Source organism: Mustela nivalis (assembly GCF_964662115.1).
Source record: "Mustela nivalis genome assembly, chromosome: 14".
Lineage (NCBI taxonomy): Eukaryota > Metazoa > Chordata > Mammalia > Carnivora > Mustelidae > Mustela > Mustela nivalis.
In genome coordinates this window covers 74024834-74047749 of record NC_139033.1, presented here as the reverse complement: position 1 = coordinate 74047749, position 22916 = coordinate 74024834, and the positions used below count along the sequence as shown (strand labels likewise).

General features: G+C 41.4%; 1 protein-coding gene across 1 annotated transcript in view; it reads left to right on the top strand.

The window, feature by feature from the left end:
* Positions 1–9403: 9403 nt before the first annotated feature.
* L3MBTL4 (L3MBTL histone methyl-lysine binding protein 4) overlaps positions 9404–22916 on the top strand; it is a 403808-nt gene continuing 390295 nt past the window's right edge. The window contains exon 1 of the mRNA XM_082699053.1: positions 9404–9581. The gene's annotated coding sequence lies outside the window, so the exon portion shown is untranslated. The remainder of the gene's footprint in view (positions 9582–22916) is intronic.

Below are 22916 nucleotides of genomic sequence, written 5' to 3'. Positions count from 1 at the left end.
AGGATATTTATACCTATTACTAGAAAAAAAGTTTGTAAATCATTTAATAAATTGTTTTCCGAGCACTAGTTGGTGAAAAATAATAGTATTAACTTTTGCTTCATAATATTTTTATTTGTGGATCTACAAAATAAATGCAACTAAATGCTTTACTATCAGGGATCTGGTTCTTTAAGGTAGGATGTTCTCAAGGTTGTATTGTATTGTCAGAAATCAGTGAAACCTAATTAACAACACTGTAGAATAAAACTGAAGGCCATAGAAATAATAATAATTTTTCCATTTATAAACTAAGAAGAATGATGCTAATAACTCAATGTGGTGAGAGATGATATTAAGAATTGTGAAATACTTAGAAATAAAACATTAAAGGGGCATTGACAGTGTGACAACTGAATTTGCATAATTAGCTACTTCAAAATTAGCTGCTTCAAAGAAGCACCTGGATAAATGTTGACCAAAGCCTCTATAAAGAAGATTATTGGACAAAAGTTTTGAAAATAGTATTAGAATATGGCATAAGTATTATAAAACATAAGTACAGTGAAAGACCTTCACTAATATGCTGAGTAAACAATGAGGGATTCAATGCACACAATTGACATGTGGTACTCTGGCTTATTGGTACTTGTATCCATGGAAAATTCAGTTTGGTTGTTAAGACTGTTTGTGATAAAGTAGGTGTCCCACCTTTTGATTCATGTTTGCCATTCATTTATTGTGGTGGTGGTCCATTTCCAAGTTTAATTAGAGCCTTTGGAAGCAAGAGAACAGAGAACAAGCCTGTGCATTGGAACTTAGAACAAAAACCAGGGTGTCATACCTGAGTTGGGACCCAAGGTAAGATAATATGAGTTAAAAAGAGCAATTGTATGGATTTTTTTTTTTTTTTGAAGATGGAGGTTTATCAAGTTGCATATCCAAAGCTCTCCTTAATAGCACCCGAGTCATTCCATATGCCAGAGCCCAGAGTTGGCACTAAATAGAGTAAGAACTAAAGGAAAAGGAACTAAGAGGTGGAAGGGAGGTAGACGTTAGTTTAGGAAATGACAGGGATTAAAGAGTAGACTATGAGCCCAGACAAATAGGCTAGTTGCTTGCATACATTTCACCATAACAATGATTGTGAAGATTGGCAGAGAAAGAAAAATCTGAAGCAGAATATTGAAAACATATACGAAATATCACATAGGTCCCTTGGGGTTAAATTGTAGCTGTCGCACCTCCCATACCATCCTTGTCATGCTCAGGTATATATCGAGCAGTTGGTAATCATCTCTTCTGGTAATTGTTTGAATGTGCCTATCTTCAGAGCCACTCTATTCATGTAAACAGGCGTAAAATCTTGGAATCTCCAACACAGAAAGGCTTAATAAATTTCATCTAGGTCAAGCCTGTATTGATGAATGAATTTCCTCCACAGCTCATTTCTGATGAGCATTCACCCAGCTTGCCCTGGAACAGGGTGCAGTGGTTTTTTTTTTTTCCCCAGAAACTCTTTGAGCATATAATGTGCAAAGAACTGTGCAAGGTCCTGAGAGGGATATAAACTTAAATTAAGACATGGAAATGTGGAGAAGTTACTGAGTAGCTTCCTATCCTGGAACTCCCTATCCTGATCCAAACAAAGCCACTGAAACAAATTAAAATGACAAGGCAGTCATTCCCATGGTCTAGAAATATACAAACACAGAGACACACAGTGGACTGCAGGGGCTAAACTATCAGAGACAAATGCAGGTCCATTCTTCTCAAAAAAGCATTTCATGCTAGATGGAGGACTGGAGCAAGACTCAGTATCTAAAACTGGGGTCAGGTACTCTCACCTGGCTCCGCAAAGGAGCCAGAAAGCAGATACTTCTGCAGGCTTCTGGCAGTGCAGCCAGAGAGAGGAAGGTTTAGGACCTAGACCAAGTTTCTCCCCATCTAGACCCTCAGTATCACCATAGACTGGAAGTCTAGCACTTCCAGGACAAGCCCTGAACCTGGACAAGAAGGTGAGGACCAGGTAGAGGCAGAAAATGGAGAGAGGAAGGGGAGAAAACACATCTCTACTCGAAGACTCCAACGATAACTGACACTGAGAAAAACAGGCAACAAACCAAAATAGGAAGAGGAATTTACCGGCATTAAGGTGTAAACAGGAAAAAACATCAAAATAACTTTGAAATAAGCATGGCTAAGAGATTCCTCCCCCGCTCCCCAGAAATAAAAGAATAAAATATATGAAAGAAGTGATTACAAAAGGGAAAAACAGTGACCATCTCATTAGAAATCGAATGGGCATCTGACAATATCCAAACTTGTTCATGTAAACAAAAACAAACAAAAAAACACTTAGTAACAAGAGATACTGGAACTTCTTTAACCTGAAAAAGGATCTCTACAAGAGACTACAGTAAACACGGTAACTTTAGAAGCATCCTTATTAGAGTTAGGAGCAAAATAAGGCTGCCTTGTATCCCCTACAGGTTCATAAGTACTTGAGGCCCTAACTAATACACAGTGATTAAAAAGTATTTGAGAAATAATATCATCTTTTATAACTCAGAGTAAGGAAGGATTTCTTTCAAAGAAAATTCAAAAATCAGAAGGATAGAGGCTTGTAGTAAAGGATGCACCAAATTCATCCTAACAGTTGTTGTCTCTGCAAAAACAGACAGCAAGAGAGGAAGGAAGAGATGAGAAAAGAATTTAACTTTAAATATTATGTCTTACTTCTTGAAACACATCAAGTATAAAGTGTGAACTGATAGTCTTTCTAATTGGTGGATGCATGGGTATTAATTGCATTACCTCCTACATTTTCTAAAAAAAAGAATTTGTCGAAAAGGACAAAAAGTAAAAGTAAAATCCCATAGATAATTAAAAACATAAACACTAAGTTAAAAGAGAGATGGTTTCTTTTCTTCAGAAAACCATAGTTCTCAGAACCATAGTTCTCTATATGTAAACTAGTAAGGAATTGTAGTTAAAACCAAAATAATATAAATGCAATATAGATGTATAAACAAAATGCTATAGGTATGTAGGAGAAAGAAAAAAAGTAAGGTAATACAGTTGATAAATGACTCACGGGAGAGATTTCATTAAGTGTTGAATCCTCAAAGGTACATCTTATTTTAATATTCAGAAAAGCCTTGATAGAAGAGGGCTCCCGGATAAGGCTTCTGGGCAACTTGACAAAACTTGCAGCCATTCTGAGAACAGGGAATATCTTGTCTTCAGCAAGAGAGTGGGAGATGGAGCTGGTTGTGCTGTCGGGGGTAAAGCGTGGTGACCTTGAAACATTTCGAGTAATGTCTGGACTTGGAAATATGGGCCAAGGATAGCCATGAAGGGTTTTTGAAGTTTCTGAGAGGGGACAGCACTTGGGGCATCTGCCTATCCCTTACAACAACACATCAGGTGTGGGCATCTATAACCTTCTGAATATGTATGCTGCCCACTTAGAAGTTAAGAGTAGACACTTGAGTCCATCTGGGCTAATTAATCTTTCCCTCCCAGGAAGGAAGAACTAGCATCCAGCAAAGGGGATCAGTCTGTCACGTGCTTGAACTGGAAGTGATATGAAGTTGGGCCTGGAGTGGTTGGCTATCTGCTGAGACGGAGAAAGACACCGCATGTCCAGAGGGCAGGAGAGACTTGAGAGACCAGAGACTCGAGAGACCAGAGTATCACCTGGAGTGATAAGGACCTGACCCTGGAGAGTCAAGCTGTTCTTCCCAACTTTGATTCTAGAAATACCTCTGATTCTGCCTGATAAAACTGCTTTTTTTTTTTTCTAAGTGACCTCCATGGGGTTTTGTCTTTAACCAAGGCCAAAGGAGGTGAGTAGGCTCAGTGTTGTTAGAAGTACAGGGGAGTCCAGCAGGTAAATAACCAGATGATGACATGAACTAGGACAAATTATACAGTCATTTATGACCTTTAAGAGAAGCATTTCAGCAGAGTTCTGGAGTAGACTTCAGGCTTGAACTCCCCCTTCTGTATGGGGACAGAATGGTTTTCTGTATATTGGTTGTTTACCCTTGCGATGGCATGGCTGCCTGTCAGCTACAGCTGCTGACCAGCATCACTAAGGAGAATCTTCCAGTAAATTACCAGTCTGGAGTATTTGAAGTATAGTTTCCACTGGATGAGTGTGGTTTTTAGCACACCATTGAAAAGCTGAAAAATCCCAAGTCAAACCAAAGTCCTGGGCCATCTATAATTGAAGACATTAATTTAATTAATCCACCACACTCACAAAGAAGGATTTTTTTCCTGTTTAGATGGAGTAGGGAAGTATCTGAAGGTCAATGGGGGGGCGTGTTTCAAGGATGTCATGAATCGCTGAGAAGTTTAGTAATAAAATAGAAGGCTTAAAATTACTTAGCAACAACTTCCTTATTCTTATATTTTATGTTGTTGGCTCAACTAGACCAAACTGGTGAGCTTTGTTCCATTCAGGGATATAGATAGATAAAAACCTTATTTTCTGGGTAATGTTAATTGTTCAGTAATACAGAGTAATCAACTGTCTTCAATCCAGAAACAATACACGATATTTAAGTTCAAGGTATTCACTTGGTAACTGAAAGCCTAAAGAAACATGCATCTTTTTTTCCTATGAGAATAGATAAAGTCTTTTTATTTCTTTAAGCAAATGTCACTTTAGTAGTTTTAGGTTGATTCATACTTGAAGAATTGAAGAATTTGTATTGGAGTTATTATAATGAAAAAGAATACAGGCATATTCAGTATTTTTTCATGGAATCATTGATGTTAAGATAATGTACTAAACAAAAAACCCTGACCTTTTAATTTTGGTTAAAGTTTTAATAAAATAGGAAAACTAAATGTAAAATGGAAATAATTCAAACACACTTTTATTTAAGCAGTTAGTATGGAAGGCATCATTGATACTTTTGAATTTTGGGGATTGGGTCAAGAGAAAGTTAAGAAAAAGTCATCCTTGCAGAGGTTGAAAAGAAAAAATAAATCAGCGCATTATTCTGCAGTACCAGCCCTCACAGAAGATGGTTTGTAAATATACTGCTGATGGAGTTTTTTAAAGCACCCAAATCCAGTCAAGGTGACCTGGAATAACCCAAGGATTGGAATGCAAATGGAAAATGGACCTCAACGAAGAGCATCATATCCAGCTGACTCAGCCTTTGGGCATCTTGGCTGGAGACGTCCCTTTATGAGAATGATTCTATCAGACAGTGGTCTCTTGTCGACACTACCCACTAAGAGCCAGCTTACCTTGTTTTGATTTCATGGCCATTGGGCATTCCTTTAACTAATTTGCCTTCCTTTGTAGGCAAGATAAGATGCCCACCACTGCCACGGTGACGGGAATGTAGTGGTGGGAGTGTGCTGACCCCCAAACATCCATCTTTTTGGCATTTATATCTGCCAGTTTCATTGGTATTCTTGTCTTTAGCTGGTTGCCTTAGCCCAATCACTTCTGGGAGAATTAACAGACTCAGATTTCTGGACCTACAATGTTAAGAACTAGACCCAGCCCCTAAACTTGGTGATTTCGAAAGGAAGTACTCTGCCATGAGACATACCCTCTGTAGCCAGGTGGCTTCTTCCATGAAGGATCAATGGCAGAGGCAGGAATAACAACTGCCTTTCCTGACACCTGCCATGTGTTCTACATATCATCCCACCTGTTATTTCTTAGAGAATGCATGTCTAGCCACTGTTATTTGGGGCATATATCTTTTTAAGAAAGTATTAATTGCCTACTCTGAATTTCCCATTTTTCTTTTTCCAGCTCTCTCATCTTGGAGATGGTATGGTTGTGTCATCAATATCTTTGAAAATGCGATTAAAGGGATGCCTTGCTTGCCTTCTGCAGTTTTCAGGCCTTTTTCCAAATCCTATTAGTTCATTCAGTATGGTTGTAGTGGAAATTGAAGTTTGCCTATTGATGTAAGGATCCTTATCTTGTTCAGTTTACACAGATTTTAAATATCATCAGAAAAATTGTGTAGAAGTTGGATTTTTAAAAATTCAAGGGAGTGTACCTGGAAAAGGGTTTTTTTATGCTATTTTATGAGAGCTTTGTTCTACCAAAAAAAGTGCAAGTGTAAAAATAAATAGATTTTATATAAATTTTAAGTCTTTAATTCAAAATTGTATAATGTGCATATTGTTTTACTTATGAGGCTTTTTAGTATCATCTGAAGTTAGCTTTAATTCTTCAATATTATTTACATTTCTGTCTGAACCAGTATTTATACTTAAGCAGAACTCTATGTAATTATTTATATATCAACTCATTAAGAAAGCTTAAAATTGGACAGTCTACTTAGGAAAATATTACTGTAACAGAGAAAATGTGGTGTGGTGTGAGTAGAATTATTAACAATGGCATTAATATGAAAATAAACTTGAGGATAATAATTATTGATGATAAATGGCGACCAGTGAAATGATTTTAGCTGCAATGGACAATTTCTTTGTGGAGTAAGCATAGAATGCTGTTAAGATAAACTCTCTTCAATTATACAGAAGCATATAAAGGTATTTACTCTGCTTAATTCCCAAATGGTCCTAATAAGTATATGCTAGGAAGCAATCATGAATTTTAAAAAAACTTTTGTGTCAATGGGCAATACCGTTATTGATCAAATAATAAAGCAATGTAATTTAATTCTACTTAAAACAGCAAACATACATATAAAAATAACATGTATACAATATTGACAAATAAAATAAATCCCCAATTAGAAAAAAGTAAATAAATTTAGCAAATTTTAAAATGGAAGTTTTTTTTTTTAAAGATTTTATTTATTTATTTGACAGATCACAAGTAGGCAGTGAGTCAGGAGGGGGGGGAGGGGGGAAGTAGACCTGGGGAAGGGGGAAGCAGGCTCCCTGCTGAGCAGAGCCCATTGTGGGGCTTGATGGGGGGCTTGATGTTGGGCTCGATCCCAGGACCCTGAGATCATGACCTGGGCCGAAGGCGGAGGCTTAGCCCACTGAGCCACCCAGGGGCCCCTAAAATGGAGTGTTGTTTAAATAAAGACCATCACTATCTCAGTAAAGGAGGAGTTTTCATTTCCACCCATGAGGTAAACATTCTAGAACTGCCATGACTATAACTGTTATGTCTTGATGACATGCCTAAAGGGGCTCTTCTGCCACCAGTGATTCCTATCTAACAATAAGTCATCCTTACTTCTCTGGTCAACGTTAACTTTGGCACTTAGTTTGTTAGATTCAACTGAGTTATGAATTAAAAAAATGCCTAGGAACCATCACTGTTCTAAACCCCATTGTTCACAACCGACCATTGGTAACATTGCAATACTCAACAATGTGGCTATTTCATTTTAATGGGCAGCTGTTCAAATAAAAGGGGTTTACTACAACAGCTTTTCAAAAATTCTGTAATAAGTGTACCAATGCTTACACTGCTTATATTTCCATATAATTTGAATAACAGTATCGTTTAAAACAGATGTCAGCTTCTTTGAATATAATCATATGTGGTTGTCAGCACTATGCACCCATAGATTTACATATAAGTAACCCAGGATGAGGTTCTCTGCCTGTGTCACCTGTCTCATTGGTGCATTCTTCCTCTCATTTAAACCTTGCCCATGAAAACAGTGTTTCCGTTTTCATCAAAGCAAGCCAAATATATTCAATAAACATAATAATAACTGTTTTCTCAAAAAAAAAATGAGGACAAGGTGATGTAAATTCACTCTATTTAGATTTCAATCCAGCTTTCTTTGATTTTGTGTAATATTAACATTGATTTGTCTAAGGTAAGGGTGGAACCAGAAGTGCTTTTAACTCTTTCCGTGCTGGGAACATTTTGACATATCACTAAGATTTAGCGTCTTTAATGATAGACACTGTTGGGAGAGACCACGGTTACACTGCAATCATCGGAACACTTGTCCTTTGCCAAAATTGTTGTCTGTACTCCTGAAGGTAGCAGAGGGAGGGGAAACTCATTCATCCTCTGGATTCCATTCTAATTTCATGCAGTCAGGTGAGTAAGTATGTCAAGATAGTCTCCTGATGTGTGCCTGTTGTCACAGAAATATATCACAACTCTATAAAGTCTTTAGCATAAACATGGTAAATGGGATGAAAAAAGTACACCACTTCAACAGCTATCTTTTTCTTTTAAGATTTTATTTATTTATTTGATACACACACACACACACACACAGATCACAAATAGGGAGAGGCAGGCGGGGGGGGGGGGGGGGGGGGGAGCAAGCCCCCTGCCGAGCAGAGAGCCCGATGTGGGCCTTGATCCCAGGACCCAGAGGCCATGACCTGAGCTGAAGGCAGAGGCTTAACCCACTGAGCCACCCAGGCGCCCTCAACAACTGTTTTAAATGCTCGCCCTATACCGATGCCCTCTGCTTCCTTTTTTCTTTTTGCTCCAAATCTTTTCAATTGATTAGAGCATAAAACCCAGTTTGTGTGTGTGTGTGTATACTTGTAAATTTCTATAATCATGATTCCCAAAACGAAAACTGCATTAGCAAAGGGTTTTATATTTCTCTTTTCCGTAACACCCCTAAATTATGTTTGTAACCAAGGGACCAGTCTCGCCTGAAAAACAAAACAGTTACTGGGGTTCGTTTATGGTAGTCAACAACAAAGCAAAAGATCATTTTGGAAATTATCATTGTTAATCATGTTAAATTACCGCATTTCTTGCTGGACTCAACAAACTATTATATATATATATATATATATATATATATATATAGTACCTAACGGCTATTATTTGCGTATTAAAATTTTTATACAAGACACCTTCATGAAAGAAAAATACATTTAAAAGTCACACAATACGGTCTTCGATTGCCAGCTACTGTTAAATAGAAGCCAAACAACGCTTTGTGAAAGCCTGACGCTAGTCAGTCAGACTGGAAGTTCCATGAGGGCAGGAACTCCTTAGTTCCCGCTTCCTACTCAACCTCAAGCAGCTAGAACAGGGCTAGTCAACATTTGTTCTCGCCACCTGAAAAGAGTCTCCTTTTATTTTGAAATGGGATCCGCCGTCCGGTGTGTAGCGAAGTCGAGAGCGGGAAAGGGGCATCGGAGACGAGGTTGCAAAATCGGAAGGAGCGGAAGGACTGAGAGGAATCCGGAGGCGAGAGAGAGCGTTCGGAAGGTGAACCCTCAGAGCTGGGATGAGGCAGGGACGAGCGCCCCGGGACACCACTGCGCGAGCGGGGAGGGGCCCGGCAGGAAGTAGTCAAGATTTGGGGGACTCCTTCCCAGGGAGCAAATAAGAGAAAGACGCACGTGAAGAGAAAGCCGCCGCCACCTCCCTCCCACGTGAAAGCCCGAGCGGCCGCCCCGCGTCCACTGCGCTCCCGGGGGAGCGGAGCCCGGAGCGAGGCAGGTGCGGCGGGAGCATGCGCGCGGGGCCGGCAGGGGAGGCTCCCGCGCCCCCACCCGGCGCGTGCACCCTCGCGCCCCTCCCGCCCGGCACCGCGGGGCCAGCGGCGCCGCAGCCTGGGCCGGCCAAGCCTCGCCGCTCCGGCTCGCGCCCCGCCGGTCTGTCGCCGAGTCGGCGTTGCGGGCGGCCCGGCTCTGCTGGGGTAAGGAGGACGCCGCCGCCCGAGCCGTGTGGTCGGGGGACCGCGTGAGCGCCCACGGCCGCCACCGCCGGGGATGGCCCCGGGCCCCGGGCCCCGGGCCCCGCGCCCGACCGAGGGGCGTGCGCGTCGCCCGCGGCGAGGCCGGGCCAGGGGGCGGTGGCGGTTAGGAGTCGCCTCCGCTCGGAGCCGGCTCTTTCTCTTTCTCTTTCGCCGCTGGGCGCGTGCCGGGTTCCCCGCGCGAGGCGCTGCCCCACTTGTCGCCCACTTCGGACGGGCGTGGCGTGGCCCCGCACCGTCCCGCTCGCGGCGCAGGGGCCACCTGGGCCGGGGGTGTCGGCGCGGTTACCTGGGCGGGGAGGCGCCGGCGCAGCCCAGGGCCGCGGGACGAGGGGCCGGGCCGGGACTCCCGGAGGTCCCAAGCCGGCCTCAGGCCACCGGTCGCCCGGCGGTGGGCGTTTGGTTTTTGTTTTCTCTCGCGGGTCGGGCGTCCCCGGCCTCCCCGTTCTCCGCTGACAACTGTCGTGTGTGCCGGGACTCGGCTGAGGCCAAGACCCCCCGCGGGCGCTTCCTTACTCCACCCCCTTTTTCGTCCCTGGTCCTGGTCACTAAGTTCTGCTCAGCCTGGGGCGGGAGCGGAGCAAGTCCGCGCTGGGGCCCGCCTAGCCAGTATGTGGCAGTTTAACTAGCTCGACCCCCCCCCCCACTCCCCGCCCCCCAAGCCCGGAACTGCGCGGAGGCACGCTGGCTGGGTCTTCCTTGCCCTCTCCGCAGGAGGTGGGCGGAGGGGGAAGCTAGTGGACCTGGGTACACCTGGGGCGGCCGCAGTTAACGTGCGGGATTGGTGTAACCCTTTTCTCCAGATGGGAGAATTCCGGTGGGTTTGGTGCCCTGCCTTTTATATCCTGTAGTCACTGATTAAAGTCCACAGGATGTACTTTATTTTATATATGCCTTTATCCACTTAGAGGCATAGTCTTAATTAATCTGTCCATACCTGGAGGTGGAAACTAAATAAAAGGCAGGTCTGGACATTGTTATTGTTGAGACTCGTGAGTGTGATTACTCCATGAAGTCAGTCTGGTCACTGTGACCTGCTCTGCTGCGGTGTTTCCATGCCCACCACTCACCCTTCAGGGTTATTTGGTCTCCAGGACCAAAGTGGCATTGTCTCCTGGATCGCACTGTTGGAACTGTTTCCGGAAGTTGCTCGGGGCAGCTCCAGCTTCAGTCCTTCGCTTAAATAAGTGTGGTGGAGTCTCCTGGTGTCTTTTAGTTCCCTTAACTCCAAAAAGGTGAAAGTGACAAACAGGTGGAGTTTGTTCTTGATGCTTGGTAATAGATTTGGAATGCATTTAGCTCTTGGCAAGACACCGAAAATTCCAACTTCGGTTTCTCCTCAGGATACCCAAGAATTGGGAGAAAGGGTTTTGAAAGAGGATAGATTTCAGGAGCATCCAAGTGGATCGGATTCTGCTGTACCCGCATGGGGTGTGATTGTTAAATAGGAAAGATGAGCTTAAAACTGCAATTGATTATGCTCTCATACTGTGAGGTACATTGATGAGTTTGTATGGGAGGTAGCCCTTGACTTTGGAATTCTTTTTTCAGTGCTTTTTAGGACAATATGGGTCTGCCTCTTCGATGACATCTCGATCTGTTTTCTGAGAAAGGATATTGGTGGGAGGATGATCCGGTGAAGATAGAATTAAGGAAAACTAAGGAACTGTCTTAACTTTTACTGTAAGAGAATTGTGCTTTTAGGTTCATCACAAGGATTTTAGGTGAGCTCTACCATCTCCCAACGTATTGCAATACTGTGTGATTTGTATCTAAAATTATACTTCTAATTCATCTTTACTTCTCTTAAAAAATTCAGTTGTCATTTGCACAATAAACCACTTACTATGTAATTTACTATGTATGTTCATACATTTGTATGACAAACCACTAAAAAACTTGAGCTTTTAATGTGTTGGGAGATCAAACATGCACACCACATGTTTGTGAACAAGATGATATACAGGAACTAGTAAATGGGATTTGAGACTAAAACAATCTAAAATAAAATGCTGTTCGTCTGAAATAGATGGGGGTCAGAGGGTCTGGCAAGGAGAAGGTCTTTGGGGTCTGGAGTGATTAGAAAAGAACACAGAGTGGGCCTTGGGCTGAGTCTTGAGGAATGTTTCTTCCACAGATTGACAAGGTGAAAGCCAAAGAGATTGGGGGCCTAGGAAGGAGAAGGGAGTTTCATGCCTCAAAAGGGATAATTATGATTTGTTTAGGACTAATAAAAATTGTTTTCAGTGTCCACGTTGGGAAATATGGTTGTGCATGCTCTTCCCACCAGCCCCTATCCACCCAAACTAGAAACCTTTTGTTATTCATGATCCAGTTTAATTCTGTGAAGGTGTCCCTGATTTTCGCAACAGACTTCCATTCCTTCACTCCTACTTCTCTTGGTTCACCTATAAGTGCATATGTAAAGACAGTTTTTTTTTTTTTTCCTGATGGCCCAGGCTTTAGATTTTTCTGTTTCCTGTTTATTTATTTTTAAAAATTGAGACAAAATTGACATATTAGTTTTAGGTGTAGGACATGATGATTTGATATATGTATTGTGAAATGATTATGACAATAATTCAAGTTAACATACATCACCACACAGTTATAACTTTTTTTCTTGTGATGAGAACTTCTAAGATCTGTTGTCTTATTAACAACTTTCATACAATACAGTGTTATTAACTACAGTCACCATTAATGGTAATCATCAAAAAAGTTTTATATATTTTTCACAATTTAGCTTCCATCTTTAAGTAACACATATTCTGTTATGAACAGGTCCTTAGTCTTCTTTTTATTCAGAATATTGTTTGTACTGTAGTTCTAGCCTTTTAACTTAAATGATAACCCTTCAGAGTCTGGCATGGTCCTTGACAAGTGGTTAAGTGCATAGTCAGCAGATATTTGCAGGACTGAATATGGATTCAGTGTGAGCAGGCGGCTGCTAAGCGGAGGCTTGGGGTGATAAAAGCAGCAGTGGGGAACATCATTCTGATGATGAAGGAAGATTTTCAGATGGAAAGCTCTGAAATTCTTACTGCGAAGAAGAGGGAGACATGAAGCCACTGGGGGAGAAGGGGGTATGGGAAGCGCCAAGGCCACCCAATCTGACCAAGGAAGCAAAAGGAGCCCCAGCTTCTCTGCACCCACCCCATTCCTTCACCTGTGTCTTTGGTTCCCTTTCTCTAGAGCTGAAGGAGAGTTTGAAAATCACAATTAGGAAAATGTTCGTTTTTTCAACGTTTTTATTTAGGAAAGAATGCTGCTGTTGAAATGGGGAAATTAGCAGGAGAGCCCAGTAGGTGGTTTGGGAGCAGGGTGGAGTGGATAAATTCAGTGTTTAAAATACTGAATTGAAGGAGACACTGAAGTGATGAGTTTGGAGAGAGGAACTCTGATGTTAGGCAAGGAGAAAGCCATCTAGGAAATGCTCAGCTGGAATGGGGGTGATAGTAAAAAGCACGAGACAGTGTGAATACCTTATCATTGGGGGGCAGGGGATGAGAGAAGGTCCAGTGACTGTGGGGTCCAGTCAGTGATGGTGTCAGTGAGAGCTGGTGGTCAGAAGGAGGAGGAAAACCGGGCATCACAGGAACAGGGAAGCCAATGGAGGAAGTTCCACAGGAAACTCCCTGTTAAGCCTCATCTGTTGTTAATGAAAAACCGAACTGAGAAGGTGTGGTTGAACTTGGCTGGCAAGAGGTGATCTCAGTGGTAAGGCTTCAGTAAGAGCTGTTTGTAGCCTTTGCTTTCTGTTGTAGGTATATAGATGTCCCCCTTCAATTTGAATAGTGTTTTGTAGTTTACAAAGCATTTCCACCTTATAGTATTAGTAAACATATTTTGAACATAGTTTATTATAGGAACATAACTCCAAGTGAAAACTATTTAGATTCATTAAGAAACCAATGGACTATTCACATACCCTTACAGCAAGTACTATAAATATAGATGCTATCTTGTATTTCAGCAAAATAAAAGCAAAAACAATGAATTAGAACATAATTGGGGGAAATGAAACTCTTCGTTCACACATGTAATACTATCTTTTAAGCATTTGCACTCATTTTTCCTTTTAGACAAGTGCCTTAGAAGAATTTGTCCCTGTTTTATTTTGCAAATACAAAAAGAAAAAAGTTTTCCACAGTAGAGATGGAAAATCGCATCAGTTGTCACTGCTCTACTCCCCCAGTCTGTCTGTGCCTTTCAGGGAAGATGTCACTGCAGGAGGGCCACTGCTCAGCATCACCTGCTGAAACTTTCTTCATTTTGTATTGATTTCAGCTCATGTGTGAAGCGATCCTCTAAATGAAGCTAGCTAGAGAATGCTTATGCATCCCCTCTGAAGATGGATCTTAAATGATGAAAGTGTGGTCGCTGGCACAATTAATAATTGATTAATAAATTGTTTGGAAAGTATCAGGTGTGGGATGTGGGCAGTGGAGCAGAAGTGCATGCATCTTTCTTTGTCACCGTGACTGGCTACAGAGAACATGTTTAGGACAGATGGACAGTGCAATACTTTCATACACTGTGCTTTGGTGTGTGAGCTATTATGATAGCTTTTAGGATAATGATAGCTTTTTAGATTAAATCATTGTTGCCCTCTTCCCTGTCCTTTTGAGGGAGGAATGAGCTGAGGAACACAAATGGGGGCAAGGCATTTTTTTCTAGTATCCACTCTGTGTCAGCTGTGTGCTGTGTGTATTGGGATGGCTGAAAAGGACTTAACTCCTGCCTTCTTGGCCTGTACAGGCAGGTGAGAGGGCAGATATTAAGCAACATCCCAAATAAGTGTAAAAGGGCAAACCTTCAAGTTACTATGAGAAGGACCAACAGGAGTGCCTAATAAAGGTTTGTGGGTCACAAAGTTTTTCTCTAAGGATGAGTAGCTGCTAGCCAGGTAGGAGCAGGGCAAAAAGAAATTCAGGCAGAGGTAAGCACATGTGTGAAGCCTTCCAAGAGGGAAAGAGCTCGTGCTCTGGAGGAAGGGAGAGGTGCCAGCTGGTTGGGAGAGCAGTTGGTGGGGTTGTTGATGCCAAAGCATGTTGAGACCCCTTCCTGCCCATGGAGGCCATGCTGAGGATCATGCATTCTTTCTTGCCATAAGAAGACTTTGCAGAGTCTGAGCAGAGTATGACATGATCTGCTTTGTAGCCAGTGAGGCCCAGTCTAGCTGCCATCTACAGAGTATTGAGCACCTGGCGAGAGCAATTAAGATACTATTGCAGGTGTCCAGGTGGGAATCCTGGTGCTTGGGCCAGGCAGTTAGGGGGTAGAGATGGGTAGAAATGAAAGTAGTTCAGGAATATTCTGATGGTAGAATTTATAAAATCGCTGATAGGTTAAAGGGTAAGGGAAAGTAATCCAAGGTTATTCTTTTGATCTTTAGCATGAGAAATTGGGTGAATTTTAATGGATGGGGAAGATTAGTAAGAAGCAGACTTGGTAACTTTGCTTTGACTGTTTTTTCCAGTGAAAAACACACAAGACGTAAAATATATTTTAGGGAGATAACTGGATGTCATTGTGATACGTGTTATTTATCCAGCACTGTGCTGGACCCATGTTTTAGGAGTTTAGCAAATATGGGATTTCTTTTCCCCTCTTCTGTGGCTGTAGGCTTTTTGTATTCTGCTTAGCTCACATCAGACCTAATGGACCTCCTGAATTTGAATAGCCAGTCTGTCTGCAAATGGGCACACGCATCCAAATATGTGTAGTCTCAGAGCCTGCTGGCAAGCAGCTTTGGGGTGTCCCAGTACTGATCCTGTCACTGGGAGACTCTCCAAGGCCCGAAACGCTCTCTGGTCCTGCAACTACAAACCATTGCTTGCCTTCATGATTCCTTCTTTTGTGAGTACATCAGACTTAAAGATGAGATTTTCTTGAGAGACATTTAAAAAATTGCTTTTGGTTATTATTATTGCTATAATATATTTCTAAAGAAAAACTGTGGAGCAGATGATAGACATGCTTCTAGATCTTTGTAAATGGATGGGAGTTAACCTTGATGCCAATTCAAGGCCCAGTTCATAGATGAACCCTTGTTCATCTGTGCTCTTGTCTTTGGCTTTCTGGATTTCACCATGCACGAGAAACTGGATAAACTGCAGGAAGACTGGTGAGAAGCAGACCTGATAGCTTTGCTTTGGTCATTTTTCCAGTGAAATACCTACTGAGTATAGGCTGATATTAGGACGACAAGTTGATGTGGGTTGTGTTATGTCTCATGTGTATACTGACTTGGCAGTCTTTGGCAAATGGAGTTAAGACTTAAATCCAGGGTCACCAATTTGGACATGAAAAGGGGCTAGCAAGTAAGGGCACTGAGTGAAGTAGACAGAAGAAAACTCACAAAGCGCCCTTGATTTCAATTCTATTTTCTCACCTTTGAAAACTGGGCATAGGTACTTGTCCACTCTAGGAAGTTCTTTCAGTACAGAACTGTGGGAAGGGAGAAAAATGCCCTCTGTGCTGTGCAAACAGTGGGGAGTAGTTTTATATGGTCTAAAGAGGTAGCTGTTATTAAAACACACACACAACAACAACACCAATAGCCAAAAAACCTCAGATTGGAAATCTGCATTTAAAAAAAAATGTGAAATCTCCCTACTTAAAAATACTGGCTCATACTTTTTAGGACACTGCTAAGATAGACAATGTATTTGCAGACCAGATGAAGTTGTGGGCTGCCTTTTTACAACCCTTGACTGGTGGGGTCAGCTCTGGGATTCCGTTTAATCATTTTTTCTTTCTTACTTATTATGATGGAGAATATCAGGAAACATACCAGCTTGTTGCCCTGATTCCTGTCCATTTAAGTCTGCCTTGATTAAATCTGTGTGTGAGGAATGGGCTGTGGGCCTGGCCTTGATTCTGTAAGGCAAATACTTGTGCAGGGGGCTAGAATTCTCTAAATTTGGGTAGAATCTAGACATTTTAAAGCTTTCTGTCATGTTTCTGTGGAATTTTTTCATGTGTCTTCATTATTCAAGTCTGTCTTTCCCACCGGTTGTCTAAGAGTTTGTGTCACTTATGGACACTACTTTCTGTGATTGGAGGGGAACAGTGTTTGCTCTGGCTTATGGACTTTTGCACATTTGTACCTGCCTTTCTTATGGCTGTGAACTTTCCTGCTCCAAGAGTCCTCCAATTCTCCCTAAAAGTAGATCACTCCCACCCCTCTGGGCTTTCCTTCACAATGTGCTATTGTCTGCTATTTCACTCAGAAGGATGGAGCCTTACTCTACTGTGTTTCCCAGGGAAATTTTTGGATTCAGTTTACTACATCTTTCTGAAGTTTAGCAATTTCCTGACATATGTCAAAGACCAGTAAATAAAAGTTGAATGATTTTTTAAAAAAATTTTATTTATTTATTTGACAGAGAGAGATCACAAGTAGGCATAGAGGCAGGCAGAGAGAGAGAGGAGGAGGAAGCAGGCTCCCTGCTGAGCAGAGAGCCCGATGCGGGACTCCATCCCAGGACCCTGAGATCATGACCTGAGCCGAAGGCAGCGGCTTAACCCACTGAGCCACCCAGGCGCCCAAAAGTTGAATGAATTTTAGTCAATTAATGACAGGCTCATAAACCAAAGAAGTTCCACAAAATCATTAGCACATTGGGATTCTGTTGAGTAACTAGCTAAGACTTTGAGTTTGATTAAAAAGGTAAGCACTGACCTTTCAGCCACTATTTTTTTTTAAATCATTATTATGGTCACATATCAAAAAGAATATAAAGATTCTTCTCTTTTTGCTTTATGGCAAAGAATATTCCCTATTATTATACCCTTAATTCCCTATTATTATACCCTTTAGTCCTGGTCCTAGACATTATCAAGGAGAATTATTGCAGACGCCAGGGTAGCACTTCCAAATCTATATTTTATGCACTCAATTTCTGAGGATGGTTAGAACAAAGATTTTGTTCTCCTTTTTCTTCTAAAATTGTGAGCTTGCTTTGATTTTTTTTTTTTTTTTCCAGAAGAAAAAAAACATGCATGTTTCTCTGGCAGCTGAACACATCCATTTGGGTTTAGAATAGGAATTGTCAGGGCTAACAGACCCAGAATTTGAGAAGCCTTGACCACCGCGGGAGAACATCTTTTTGCTAAGAGCACTTGGAAAAATCCAAGGCTTATAGGTGATTTTCAAGTTGATAGACTTCTGTGTAGGACCACGAGTGTATTTCATTTGTTTTGTTAATTGAATGTCACGGATACTTGTACTTTTTAGAAAGACAATAGGGTAAGTCACATTGCTGGATTTTGTACCCCATGTAAATTAGCAGCTGTCAGCATGCTGTCTTGTGCAGAGACCCTCTGTACAGTATAGACGTGTCCTCGCTTCTGGCCGTTGCCATCTTTGTGTCTTGTGTGAATGAGGGTGCTCAGCCATTTTACTGCAGTCAGTCATTAGTAATCTTTAGGGCCACTTTATTCTTCTGCTAAGGACAAGGAGAACATCATTGGCAGTCTTTTCAGAGCTGGCTGGCATCTGTGTCCAAAAACAAACAATGCCCATTGCTGTGGAGTAAATGGTGAGGAAAAAGAAGCTGTGGAGGGTATAGTTATACAGCAATTACCAGTGTGATGTACAACGTGTAAGCCTAGTAGACATGGTTTTAAATTAGGCTTCTGTCCAAATAAGTTGTCTGTCAAGTTTTTAGAAGCTTCAGCTCAGAGTAGCTGTGACTACTGTCACAGAACAACCACAGCTTAGGAAGAAGTCTTGGCTGTTCCACATTTAACAGTTTAGATTCATAATACATATTTTTTTTTATATTAGAGGGTTTGGAAGTACTCTAATTCAGTTCTCTCTCAATCCCTATAATGAACAGGTAATGTTTTTGTTCTCAGGAGGCTGTCCTGTGTTCTGTAGGATGTTTAGCTACAGTATCCCTGGCCTCTGCCCACTACAGGTCTGTAACACCTCCTCCGGCTTAGTTGTGACAGCCCAGATTGCCTTCTGACATTTCCACATGTCGAGACGACCAAGAGGGCAGAGTCACCCCCGCTGAGAACAACTTACCCAGTTCAGCCTGTTTTGTAGAGGACAAATCAGAGGTCCAGTTGTATTAAGCATTGTGCCCAAGATTGGAAGTCACTATGTGAGAATATGAATTAAAAAACACATTATCCAATGGGAAAGGATTTCTTAGCAATCAAAACTCATTTTTCTCATGTAAAAAACTAGTTCTGATGACAGTTGCTGTTGATTCTGCCTTGCCACTAATAGCCAAATACAAGTGTCAGTGCTGTTAATCAAACTGTGGCAAAGACATAAATTACTAATAGTACTTCAAAAGCCAAAACAAGTTGTAAAGTAATTGAAATTTTACCACATTGATAAGTCATGTATAAAATTACTTGGTTTTGAGCTCCATCTTCTTATGTCTTGATGTTCTTTGCCCACTTCATAAATTTCTACTAATAACAAGGATAAACAAATCTTGTCACATGTATTTCTAATCCAAACCCCTATTGCAGAGAGGGGAAAATGAAAGCCCCATGGAAGGCCTGATTTACTCAGATTCTTCCACTTAAGTAATGGCAGAGAGTGGGAGGCTTGACTTGGCCTTGCTGAGCTCTAGCTCTGGCTGTTTACTATTAGAGCACATCACCTTCTGTTTCCCTTCGCCAGGCTGTACAGCAAAGTTGTGTTCAATAGCTTGGCCAATCTTATTCTAGAGTAATAATTAATCCTTTGTGTGCTTGCACAGTTGGGAATTATGAAGCCAGTAATAGAAATATCTGCCAAGTCAGAGGACCCTCATTCAGTCCATAAATGTTTATTCAGTGTTTGCTTTGGCCAAGGATGTGCTAGGCTGTGAAATGTAAGGGAGGCGAGAAGGAGTCAGCCGTTATGATGCTGATCCTGCCCCCAGGAAACTCACAACCAGAGACACATTCAAATTTGAGGCTTCTCTGTATCACAGGAGAGGAGATGTGCTGATTTATTTATGTATTTATTCATTTAGCTGCATTTTTGAGTACCTGCTGCATGCTGGGCCAATGCTAGGCCCAGGGTACTCTGTCTTTTTAGTCTAGGAAATACCCAGCATGAAGCTGAGAGGGGATGGTGTCTGCTAATGAGTGGTCCCTCAGGCTCTACAAGAGAGGCGTGAAAAATATCAATGCCTATGCTGACAAGGGAGTGACCAAGCTTCTCAAAGTTAGTGAGAGCGAGAACGTCTTTGTTAGGTCCATAGCTGACGAGCATTACTGTTCTGCTCCACAGATGGTGCATAGAAACTGACTGTGGAAGGTCACACAATGGCAGGGCTGAGTTACCTTCATGCCAGTTCTAGTCATTGTCAGCTAGATCACATAGCACTCCCTCCAGAGACCAGGTGTAACAGAAGGAAGAAAACTTCCAAGGTTTTAATCAACCCCTTGTAGGGATGATTGATGTCTTCAGGGTTGTGTTATTTCCATATTGTTTATGTGGCTACTGTTGGCATATGGCACAAAAGAGGAGGGAGTTCATTTTTTTTGGAAATTGACAAATCTATGTCCTCATCTTTGAATGTGCTCATTGAGTGTGATATCACAAATGAAGATAATAAATTCGGCAATATGTACACTTCTGAATGAACATGAAAAAAGTTCTCCACCTTTCCCCAGGCTAAGTCACTAAAAATGTCAGTCAAAGCCAAAAATAAAAAAAAGTGGCTTATAAATTATTTTGAGAGATGATTTAATTCACTCATCTTCTTTAAATTATTCTGATTTTTTACCTAATCCACTTCAGAGTTTCCATAATGAATATTCTTATGGCTAAACAAAAGCACAGTTCCGTTTTACATCCCTCCTTAAGCTCACACTTTCCTACAGGCAATGAGGGTCTTATTCTTATGAGACTAAGTCAGGAAGCCTTTTTTTATTTATTTACTTACTTATTTTTAAACTATATATTAGAGAGAGAGCGTACATGCACACCGCATGCCCATGTACACAGGAGGGAGGTACAGAGGGAGAGAATACCAAGCTGACTTTCCACTGAGCACAGAGTCCAACTGGGGACTTAATGCCACTACCCCGAGATTGTGACCTGAGCCAAAATCGAGAGTTGGATGCTCAACCAACGGTACCACCCAAGAACCCCAAAAGTGATAAAACGTTTAAAGAGGGAAAAGCAAATTGAGGGTTTTTTTAAAAAATTCATTTTGCTCCTAGAGTTTGTACTTAACTCCCACTCCTGGCTAGGCATAAAATAAAAACCTAAGTGAATGGCTTAGGCTGTTCCTGTCACCTGTATTCCTTTTTCCCTTGTTTGTTGAACTTGATAATAGGAAGAACCAAGGTCTATGAATGTTTTGGGGTCAGAGGTTCCAACTTTACCAACTCTTTGATAACATATATTTGTAACATCCCTCTTAGTATCTTGAAATGATATTATTAGGTAAATAATTTACCTGCACATGCTTTCAGAAAAGTCAATATAATGTCCATATATAGTAAAATGGGAGAAATAAATGGAAGGTAATTTATAATTAAATGATTACACCAAATGTTTGGACATGATTAGTCTAGAAAATAAAATGAAGTAGTTGGATGGCTTGTATTATATAATAATTCGCCAATAAAAATGCTGACTGTATATGTGGGGGGAACCTGGCACAGTCATTTCAGTTTCCAATGAACACATGGTTTCAGCTCATGTTGTGATCTCAGGATCCTGAAATTGAGCCCCACGTTGGGTCTATGTTCAGCAGGGAGTCTGCCTGAGACTGTCTCTTCCTCTCCCCTGCCCCTCCCTGCTGCATGCCCTCTCTCTCTCTTTCTCTCTCTCATATATAAATAAATCTTTAAACAAATGCTAACAGGGGGGTTGTATCAGGGAAGGGGAGTCTTTGAGCAGTCATGTGCTTAATTATATAATTTTCTAAAATGGTGGAAATAATTGTCAAAATTCCCCTGAAGCAAACTAAAACCTTTCCCCAGTTTACATAGAGTTGCATTCCTGGGAAAGGCAGGACATATTAAAACCATTGCAAAAAAGCACTTTCTGAATATATTTAAAATGAAATTATGCTCCATGTTTAGAGAAACCTAAGTAGGGTTTGCATATACATGACTGTCAGGTGAGAGATTCTGACCTTTTAAAAGTGAGAGCCTTTGCAGTACCCTGTCTCTTCCTTTTTTTTAAAAAAAAAAAAAAAAAAAAAAAGAATTGAGAAAGAAAATCAGTGTAGGGGGTTTATCTATGTATGGTTTGGCTAGAAGAGTCCTATATGCAAACTGTTTGTTCTACTCATTGGTACCATATCTACATTTTATAAGCTCTTTCTGCCCATGCAGTTGTTGCTCTGGGGTGGGATTAGATTCCAGCACATTCTCACAATTTGAATAGGATGTAAAAAGCCACAACAAATTTCTACAAAGTAATATATTTTTTAAAGATTTTATTTATTTATTTGTCAGACAGAGATCACAAGTAGGCAGAGAAGCAGGCAGAGGAGGAAGCAGGCTCCCTGCTGAGCAGAGAGCCCGATGTGGGGTTTGATCCCAGGACCCTGGGGATCATGACCTGAGCCAAAAGCAGAGGCTTTAAACCACTGAGCCACCCCAGCGCCCTTACAAAGTAATATTTTAATGGTGTTTGATATCTAGTTAAAATTCCAAGAATGAAATATAGTATATAAAATGATTATGCAGTGATATCTATAAATAGCGCTTGTAAGGATCGAAAGTTAATACGTACCATGTACTTATAATCATTGAAACACCTCCACACTCATGCTCACATTGGACGATTTTGAGTTTATTGTTTTTTTCTTTTTTTTTTGGCGGGGTGGTTATTGTTGATTTGGTAATCCTTACTGTCCATGAGAGGTATAAAGGTATATTCACCTATATTCAGTTTGCTTGCCACTGTATAGTTACTATCAGATATAGTGTAAGATTGTGTTGAAAGGATGGTATGTGTGATCTTCTGAGGTCTGTTTTTAATGATGCAAATTAGAGGTGAGAGTAGGCGAACACATCTGGCAACCTACAGATTAAAATTGTGTTCTGGTCCAACAGTGCAAATGGGGGAACATTGTAAGTATTAGCTTCTGACACTCAACAGTGAGGATGCGGGCAGCGTGGGAATCTGAGGGGATGGTTTTGTGGGTTTGGCCTCTTTCACTGTCTGCATTGAGGATACCGTTCAAAGCTTGTTGCCTCTCTCAACCTGTCTGTTCTCAAGAGGTGTATTGATTTTGGGGATGAGCATTAAGCCATTTTCTTGATTATTGCTTGCATGTGCAGAGCTTTTGCTGT